The sequence below is a fragment of the Lygodium microphyllum genome, chromosome 9 (genome assembly GCF_053477565.2).
Source record: "Lygodium microphyllum isolate KBCC chromosome 9, Lygodium_microphyllum_v1.1.10, whole genome shotgun sequence".
NCBI lineage: Eukaryota > Viridiplantae > Streptophyta > Polypodiopsida > Schizaeales > Lygodiaceae > Lygodium > Lygodium microphyllum.
The window spans coordinates 11,550,698-11,561,832 of record NC_141143.1 but is presented as its reverse complement, the minus strand read 5'-3'; positions in this window follow the sequence as shown (position 1 = coordinate 11,561,832).

Here is an 11,135-nt window from a genome sequence, read left to right as displayed (position 1 = left end):
ACAATCTATAACTTGCGCACCCACTTTTGGTCAATACAGTCGAAATCACAGTGTATCCTAAAACTGTTGTCCGCGACCTTGCGGCTCTAAAATGGGGCCTGAAATGGCTTCAGATGCCCAAAATAACTGCGAGACAGCCCTAAAGGGCTAATCTGCAGAATATACAGTGATCTGCTTGCACACCAAATCTCACAACAATCTAAGATTTTTGCTCAACCCTGCTTCCGGTGCCTCCAAAGGCACTATCCAAGAGAGAGAGTGGAAGAATGGGAGAGCTTCTTACGCGTTGCTTTCTTGCTCGAACCTTTCTTATTCTCCTTCACTTCAGCCTTTGAAATTAGCCTCTCTCAGTGGTAGAGCTCTCATACCATGTCAAGAATCGTGTGGTGGGGGGATTTTCTTGAGCTACGGTGCCAAACACACACTGTATACACAAGAGGAAGCTCACTCAAGAACACAAGAAGAGAGATGGAGACCAAAACGTTTTCTTGCTCGTTTTTCCTTCTTCTTCCACACTATACAATGTACATAAAGTATAGATAAGATACAAAGTGGCCTACTAAGTCAAACAGTGCATAACCGACTACACTAATCAATTGGCACTATGTCTTTGCCAGCTATAGGTAGGTGTAACAAACTAAATATAATAAGTGATAATTCAATGGCCATGTGAGTATCATAATGACCATGAACATGCTAAGTGTAGATGTGTGGACTCATCTAGCCAGGCGGTCCATCATCAATGTCCGCAGTGTGGGGCTTGCCATCTCAACAATGTGCCATGAACATAAATCACTTTCTAAAAAAAGTACACTCTTTTGATAAATTGATCCAGGAGATGATATATAAGTCTCACCAGATAAACCCCAAGGAACCAAATATCTAGCCCTATAGCTCCAGATACCTCACACTCTCAATGTCGGGTCATCACTCATACAAACAGGTGCTATGCATCCAAGATACGGTATCATGTGGTGCATAAATGCAAGTGTGAATATGACCATCATGCTCAAATAAGTATTCATTGAAAATCAACAATGCGAAAGTGCAGAGACAATTCTTTTCATGATTTCCTTCTCGACACGAGTGCTTCATTGCTTAGGACTAGCACGGAGTTTCCTCGTGCTACTAGTCTCTTTAATTTCAAACAATAGAAAAATCTACATGATATGCAACATTAGTCATCAGTATTTAACATACTTCAACTACTCACAAATCCCCTACTCCCTACCGTTTGAAATTTTGCATGCATTGATAGGTGCAGGGCATATTTTCCATGTGTTTTTCTTTATTAAAAGTGATAATAACTCACTCTAACGAATAAATGGGGCTGATAAAAGGCTAAAACTCATGCTCCAACTCCATCATTAATATTATTTTTCCTTATTTTTATGACATGAAAAAACTAAATTTTCTATTTTTCTTTAGTTTTTCTATTTATTTATAGAAAATTACAGATAACTACTAAATTTCATATGTAGAATAATTACTCTGATAGAAAATTTTTTTCTTAGCATATTTCATTCCATGGGAACAACAAATGCACACCAAAAACCCAAAAACCTACATATTTGGGTTTTGTGTGTTTTGCATACAATTATTATACGACTAATTTTTTATTATTCTTTCAACATCACTAATCAAATGAAAGATTGGAAATCAAATCCAAGCATTACTACCCATTTTCCAATAGGAATCCATCATAAAATAGCAAAATCTACATTTTTCTCATAAAATCACTCATTATTATGATGCACACATTTCGACGTTGGAGGCATGTTGATGCTCATCCATGATTGTTGACGATCCATCCAACTTCGATTCACATGTCTTTCCACTCCCACTTTATTGTTTGACAAAAAATGTCCATCTCAGTGCATCCCCCTCTCTTTTACATTGATCCATAAAAGAACATGCCACAAGAGGAGAGAGGAGAGAGAAATACCAGAATGAGATCTTCCTGAATAATGCACCAAATCCGGTCATTCTTGAAGCAATGAAGAGAAAAAAAAATGGTGGAGATCATAGAAAGAGGTTTTCTCTAATGGTTTCAAGCTCAAAAAATCATTTTTTAATGGTTGGATAGGGCGCCTAAAAAATGCCACCCCCAATGCCCCTTCATTCCAAGGGAAAAGTGTTTTTTTCACTTTTGAGAGGGCAAACATGCTCAAAATTGAGATTCGTTTGAAGGGTTAACTTCGTGATGTCAAAATCTATAAAGTTTGCACCCGCCATGCACTTTTCAGCTCGTGGATCATGTAGCTACTTCATAACGCGAAATCTTGCGGGGATTAAATGGGGGTCAATAATCGACGAGACTTGCCTTGGCTTCTTGGCATCAAACACCATCTACGAAAAAGTCTAGCTCATCAATCTACAACCGTTTCATTTTGCATGAAAATTTGGTCTTTGACGGCCTCCCGAGCTCTTTTCTGCTTCAAAAATTGACTTTAAACTCTGCTCTTACCTTACTAAAAAAAAAAGGGATTTGGTTGAGTATCCTGAGTGCAAAATGCATGTTGGATGTAAGTGAGTCTATAAAGTAAAATGTAAGTCTAATGGCTCACTAGAGAGGTACAAATCTAGATTAGTAGTGAAAGGATATGCCCAACAATATAGGTTGGATGACAAGGATACCTTTAGTATGGTTGCTAAGATGGCAACTATACACAGCACTGTTATAGCACTAGTTGCATCCAAAGGATGGAATCTTTATCAGATGGATGTGAAAAATACTTTCTTAAATGGTGATTTGGTAGAAGAGGTTTATATGGATCATCCAAAGGGCTATGTGCATCCCAACTATCCGTCATATGTATGCAAATTGAAGGAAGCATTGCATGGCTTAAAGTAAGCCCCACAAGCATGGAATCCTAGGATTTCTTCCTCCTTGCAGTCACTTGGATTTCAGCTAGGTAAAGCTGATCACAACCAATTTACTAGGAATATAGAGACAATATATGTGAATTTGATGCTCTATGTAGATGATCTGGTGATCATAGGTGATGACATACAAGCTATTGATGACATAAAATCTATGTTGCAAAAAGAATTTCAAATTATAGGCTTGGGAGAGTTGAAATTTTTCTTAGGGGTTGAAGTTATGTGTACACCTCATGGGATATAGATGATAAAAAAACAGTATGCCCAGAATATGTTGGAGAAGTATGGCATGTTGGATTGCAAATCCATGGACACACCACTAGAGCAAAATGTAAAACTGAATGTTAATACAGGGAATGCGATAGAGAACGTGACTATGTATAGATAGATGGTTGGGCATCTGATCTATCTCACTCTCACTAGATGAGACTAGAGTTATGTAGTTGGTTTGATCAGTCAGTTTATGCAGTACCCAAGGAAACCTTACCTAGATGCTATGAGGAGGATGTTGAGATATGTGAAGGGTGTTGAGAGAGAGAGAGAGAGTACGAGAGAGATACATAAGACATGCTCCCAAAGAATGATTCATATTGATGTAGAGTTAGTATATATAGGTGAGACCCAAGTCAAGTGAGAGATAATATATATAGTTGTAACATGTTGAGAGAGAGAGAGAGTACGAGAGAGATACACAAGACATGCTCCCAAAGAATGATTCATATTGATGTAGAGTTAGTATATATAGGTGAGACCCAAGTCAAGTGAGAGATGATATATATAGTTGTAACATCCCCACTCAAACAAAGGTCTCTGGCTGCGAGTGAAAAAAACCCTTGGGGAGAACAAGGGAAAAACCCGAGCCCCTACACATACCTACAATACAAAAATGATTTACTATAAAGTTTTCTTAAATACAATGATACATGCCTCAATCAGTGAGACAAGAACTTGGAGCAATACCAATTTCATGTCTTAATGAGCTAAAGTGAGCTTCACTAAGAGCTTTTGTGAAGATGTCTGCAACCATTTGATCACTGGGACAATGCTCCACCATAATGGAACCTTTCTTGACTTCATGTCGAACATAATGATAATGAATAGCAATATGCTTTGATTTACTATGTTGTATATAGTCTTTGGTAAGACTAATAGCACTTTGGTTATCGCATCGAAGAGGTGTACTAGATGATGAAGGATGTCCCAAATCTACAAGTAGTTGTGGAAGCCAAACTAGCTCACGAGCTGCTAATGATGCAGCAACATATTCGGCTTCAGTTTTAGAAACCGCAACACATCGTTGTTTCTTGCTGGACCAAGAAACCAAACATCCATTTACAAAGAAACAATTCCCACTTGTAGATCGCATGGATAAGTGTGAACTTGCCCAATCAGCGTCTGTATATCCAATAAGGTCAAGAGAAGTTGAAGAAGATAAAGAAGAATCCTCTCGACGACGATAAATAAGACCAAATTCCTTAGTACCCTTGAGGTACTTAAGAATACGTTTTGCAGCACTCCAATGAATAGTGGAAGGGGAAGAAAGATACTGTCCCAAAAAGTTAGCTGCAAATAAAATATTTGGTCTTGTGTTTAAACCAATAAATTGAAGACAACCAACAAGATTAGCAAAAGGTTGATGAATGGCTGATTCTTCATTGCTTGTTGTAGATGTACCCTTGGTAGAGCTTGAAAGAATGGGAGTGTTAGCAGAGTGCGCATTTGTCAACCCAAACTTCTTAACAATATCATTAATAAACTTTGTCTGGCGAAGAAGAAGAATTCCTTGTTGTCGGTGTCGTTGAACTTGAATACCCAAACAAGAATGTATCTCACCAAGATCCACCATTTCAAATGCAGTCGATAAAAGCTTTTTCATAGCATCCAAGAAAACAATATTATTTGACACAAGAATAGTATCATCAACATATAGAGCAAGAATAATAAAATATTTGTCCTCCCTTTTGATGTAAAGATTTGGGTCAGCAAAACATGCAACAAAACCTTTAGATGTGAGGAACTGATCAATCTTAATATACCAAGCACGAGAGGCTTGCTTCAATCCATATAATGCACGATGAAGCTGACATACAAGATGCTCCTTTCCTGCAATCATAAAACCTTCAGGTTGCTCCATATAGATTTCTTCTTCAAGATCTCCATTGAGAAAAGCCGTTTTAACATCCATTTGGTGAATTTCTAGATCAAATAGTGTTGCAAAAGCCAAAATCATACGAACAGTTGTGGAGCGCACAACGGGAGAAAATGTTTCTTGATAATCTACTCCTGCAATCTGTGAGTAACCTTTTGCAACAAGTCGTGCTTTGAACTTATCAAACGAGCCATCAGCTTTGGTCTTGGTTTTATAAACCCATTTACATTTGATAGGAACACGATTTGGGGGGAGTTCAGTAAGAATCCATGTACCTTTGGAGATTAAAGAATCGTACTCAGCTTGCATAGCTTCTTGCCATTGATCCCTTTGAGACGAATTGATAGCTTCCATATACGATATTGGATCCTCTTGGACAGACATAGCATCATCAAAGACATCATATTCAATAGAATAGAATCCATGCTCTATCTCAATAGGAAGATCAACATAGATCTCCAAATTTTCATCAATCTTCTTTGGAGGTGAAGGAGGTTTATGATCATCAGAATTAGTAGAATCACAAAGCAAGTAAGGAAATGCACTAAGCAAAGATTGTGTATCATCTGAAACATCTGACAACCATGTGCCACCCATAGTCTTCTCATCAAATATAGCATCACGACTAATGATAACCTTTTGAGAAGAAGGATCATAAAATTTGTAACCTTTGGAATGATCTGAATAACCAAGAAAAATAACCTTCAAACCTGGAGGATCCAACATATGTCGAGTGTCCTTGGGCACATGAATATAAGCAATGCAGCCAAATGTGCGAAAGTGAGAGACTGAAGGTGTCTTCCCTGTCCAAATTGTTGTAGGAATTTTACCAACATGTGCAGTAGTTGGAAGATGATTTTGAATAAAAACAGCTGTTAGAAGTGCTTCAGTCCAAAACTTTCGAGACAAACCAGAGTGTATAAGCATGCAACGTATAGCATTAAGAATCGTGCGATTTTTGCGCTCAGCAACACCATTTTGCTGAGGAGAATAAGGAACTGTAAACTCATGATGAATACCTTGATCCTTACAGAAGTCATCAAATAGATTGGATACATATTCACCGCCGTTGTCACTACGAAGCGTGTTTATAGAGAATCCAGTTTGAAGCTCCACACTTATCTTGTATTGTTTAAATATAGATAAAGCCTCAGACTTATGTCGAAGAAGATAGACATGTGTGTACCATGAGAAATCATCAATGAAAGTTATAAAATATCGATATTGAGACTTTGAGGCAGGAAAAGGACCGCAAATATCGATATGAACCAAATCCAAGAGAGCACAGGAATGTGATGAAGTAGAAGTGTGGAAAGGCGAACGATGGTGTTTTCCAAGTGCACAATACTCACATATTCCCATACGTGGATGAGATCTAAGATCCATACCTTGCACAAGACCATGACGATGAAGATCAAGAATTTTGGCAAAATCGGAGTGTGCAAATCGTTGATGCCATAATTTGCAATCTGCATCCCCAGGGGCAGTAACAACATTTGCAACTGTATCATTCAATGATAGCTCAAATAGATTACCATGTCGAGGAGCCACTGCTATAGTATGCCCGTCTTTCTCTATACGACATTGATTATGATCAAAGCCAACAAACAAACTAAGATCAACTAGACGAGCAACAGAAAGAAGATTTCTTTGCAAATCTGGAACATGAAGAACTCCTCTTAATATTCTAGTGGATGAAACAGTCCCCAGATATAAATCACCCACTCCTTTGACTTGACAAGTCGTATCATCCGCAAGGTAAACAAACTTCTTGACAGGAAGAGAATGATAATTGTGAAGCCACTGCGATTGGTATGTCATGTTTCCAGTGGCACCTGAATCAACGATGAATAGAGAACCATCATGAACATGAAGTACCTTTTCTGGAGAGATATCATAATGGACGAAATTGAGCTCCTGATGAGTATGATCATCATCAGTTGTAGTTTGTTGAACAATATAAGCTCGAGAACATTCTTCATCATATCTGTGTTTATAACAACGACGAGATGGATGATCTGTATGTGCACAATAATCACAAGGAGGAAAACTTTTGGACGAGCGAGGTTGCTTTGTAGTAACTCCATGCTCCTCATCATATTGACGTGCCCAGAAATCAGAAGCCACATGACCTTTCTTACCTTTCTTATCACAATAAGAACAATGTTTGTTAGGATAAGCAAGACGAGAAGATTTACTACCTGGATTAAGGCGTCCACCCTGCTGAAAACGTGAAGCAGGACGCTTGCGAGCAACAAAAGCAGCATCAAAATCCCTTTGCTCCCGAGTGACCAAAACAACATCAGATTTTTCCAAATGATGCTCATGTCGTTGAGAATATTCAATAAGAGATATACATGCTTTGTCAAAGTGGATATCATCCTTGTTAGACAAAATAGTGATGATATTGTCATATAAAGGATCTTTGATGGTATGAAGAAGTTGAGTAACAATCTGATTTTTAGCAACAGGAGCGCCAGCAGCACCAAGCTGATTGATAATGTCTTTAAAAGCCTCGATATGAGAGTGCATAGAGGTACCAACCTTATATTGAAGATTCTTCAAACAAGTTTGGAGATATAAAATTTTGGTGACCGATTTCTTCTCAAACGTTGAGATAAGATACTCCCAAATAGCATGAGAGGTTTCCAGATGAAAGACATCCAACATAAGTGAGTCAGGAAGTGCAGACAATATATAACGATGAGCTGCTTTGTCACGACGAATCCAATCAGTATGATCAATTTTCCATTGTTCAAATAATGGACCATCAGTAATCACAGAATTGTTATTCATCACATCAATAGGTCGTCACCTTCAAGAATTAGCATCATCTTTACTTTCCACCCAAGAAAGCCTTGTCCTTGGAAGAAGGGAACCGAACGTTGGCCAGACGAATATCTGTTAACAATTACACAATTGGCCATGCCTGTATGTCGAGAGAAAACAAATAAGATGAGATCGCAAAATCTGCAAACCATGATCAAGATGAGTGTAGTTGAGACGCATGACAATCAAAATAGGGATATGCACGTAAGAACGACGAAAAGTATTGAGTGACTAAAAAGAAAGCCCGAAATAGAGAGGCGTAATGTGCAAGACGAGATGACGCATATAAGAAAAGTGCTATTTCGATCGAGCAAAGAACGTGAACGATAATAAAACATGGCTAAAAATAGCAAGATGTTTGCTTGTCGTAATCAACATCATTAACGAAGACGAGCGATTAATAAACTGTAATTGGGGATTAACAAACTGTAATTAGAAATATAGTTTTAAATAAAGAATCGCAGATTTGAGTAGAATTGCTGTCTTGAATCCTGAACTGTCATAACTTTTGATCCAGAACTCCGATTGACAAGCGGTTTTGACAGGATTCGAGAGCACGATGAGAGCTACGCATCTGGACCTGGTTTTGTTTTTAAAGACAAAATTTACTAATACTTCTAATTTGAACAAGTTCATGTATCAAATCATCACTTGTGCAAAGAATTCAATCAAGTATAAACAATGAAACAACTTATCTTCCTTGTTGTTGCTACGCATCCATAGCTCTGATACCATGTTGAGAGAGAGAGAGAGTACGAGAGAGATACACAAGACATGCTCCCAAAGAATGATTCATATTGATGTAGAGTTAGTATATATAGGTGAGACCCAAGTCAAGTGAGAGATGATATATATAGTTGTAACAAAGGGTACATTGTCTTATGGGTTGTTCTATGAGTATGGTAAGCCTATTGAGCTTACAAGTTATTGTGATGCGGATTGGGTTGAGTGTACGTATGATAGGAGATCGGCGAGTGGATATGGCCAGTGGATATGCATTTGGACTTAGAAGCAACATGGTCAGTTGGAGTAGTAAGAAACAACTGATTGTGGATCTCTCAAGTATAAAAGCAAAAAATAGGGGTACATCATTGGCTACATGTGAGGCTGCTTGGCCACTTAAGTTGATGGATGACTTGGGGATTTGTGTGGATAACCCAATCAAGCTGTATTGTGATAACATGAGCAGTGTGCTCCTGGCAAGAAATCTAGTTTATCATGCTAGGTCAAATCACATAGAGGTACATTACCATTTCATGAGGAAAATGGTACTTAGAGGTAGGATATACCTCATACATGTGAAGATTGAAGACCAAGTGGAAAATATCTTTACCAAATCACTTGGTAGAGATAAGTTCACTCATTTTAGATTGCTACTTGGGATATAGGTAGTGGCTTGAGCTTGAGGGGGAGTGTTGAGATATGCAAGCTCAATCAATCTACCTACTACCTATTGACATGACAATTGGGTGTATGTAGCTCTTTATCATGTGTGCGTCTTCAATAAGTCAGTATTTGACATAACCATAGTTAGTTAGTGGTTAGTTGTCTTGGTCACTAAGACCTAGTTCATGTATTGAGTTAGTGAGTATGTGTGATGAATAATATGAAGAATCTCATTGAGAGCTGACTGTTCTCTATGGCCCCTATCTCTCTCTCATTATTTCTACATAGCGAAATGTCACTGGGTGACTTGTTAGATGGATCCTTATGCTATAAGAGTTTGAATAACCAAAATGTATCATGTCATTGCTGACTTTCTATCGCATCTTGATTTAGGAGAACCTTCAACTACCTAAGCCACCAAACCGTCCGTGGTCATGGTATGAAGAAATGATGGCCTTCTTGGACACCAAAGTGCCTCCACCCCATCTTCAAAAGGACCAACGGAAATTATTGGCTCTTCAAAGCTAGTGTTTTGAGGTCATTATGGGCGAGTTGTATTATTGCACCCTCCTTGGAGTACTATAAAGATTCGTACTTCTAATGGAGCAATCTGATGTCCTAGAGGAAGCTCATCAATGTATTTTTTATACCCAATTCACTATTGAAGTAACAATTTGTAAAATCCAACAGTCTGGTTGTGGTGGTGGTGGCTGGCCATGCTTGGTGATGCCCACAAGTGGATCCAACACTATGATTCCTACCAAAGGCTACCAAAGATCAGATCAACTTGTCACCAAAGATGTCCCTCCAACAAATAGTACTTCTAGAACCCTTTCAAATGGAGTTAGTTTGTTGGACTTTATCGATCCAATCTCTCCAATAGTTGCTTACAAAAAAAACAAGTATATTTTGATTGTAATTCATTATTTTTTAAAATGGGTAGAAGCATGGGCACCTTCAAATCTATCACTAAATGTTTATTCCAATATATGTTCACCAAGTATGGAACTCCTATTGAATTGGTTAGTGATAGAGGTATGCTCTCTGTCAATAAGATCATCAAAGAGCTCACCTCATTTTTTCTCATTGTACATAAAAGGTCTTTTTCTTATTATCAGTTGAATCAATAAAAAAGGTCATGTGTAAAATCTTAACTGAGTAGCATTAGGAGAAATATGGACTCTCTTTTTTTCCCCTTCAGGAGTGAATAAAAAAATATAGGCCTAACCAATGAGAAAGCTGGGATTCCAGATTCATGGTAACATGAATCTTCTAGCCATATCTTGGCCCAAATCTTCCCTTAGAAATAAAATAAGGGGAAATGTGGGTAATACAATGCTGACACTTCTTGGAAGTTTGTGATTCAAATTTTCATTTTCTTATTTTTTAATGATTGACTTTTCATTTCTCCCCTTTTCAGTTTCCCCCTCTTTCTGATGTAGAATTCAAATTTATTATATCTCTTTCCCCGCTTCTTCTTTCCTAACAAAATTTTACAGCCTGTTGCTTGCCCTGTCTATAACCTTGTGAAATTTCATTTCCTCTGCACAAACACAGAGTGAGTTTCACATGTTTTATGAGAGTGGAGCTTGTTCTACCAAAGCCCTAAGATTTTCTTCACAAAACTTTCCAAGTATATTGTTCTCTTCCATGGATTTTCTATGGTAAAGTTTTATCTCATTTGGACAAAACCTGCGCACATTATGTGCATTCTTTGACATGTAATTTCTTTTGTTTTGGTACTCTAGGAGTCTCTTACAATCAAGAACAATGATCTTTTGAACACTCAACTTCTTCTTCAACATCTTACGGTTTATTTTTAAACAAAGTTACAGGTATGTTGTCTTGTTTTTTTGCTACTCCATAGTTAAATTTTATCTGGTTTGGA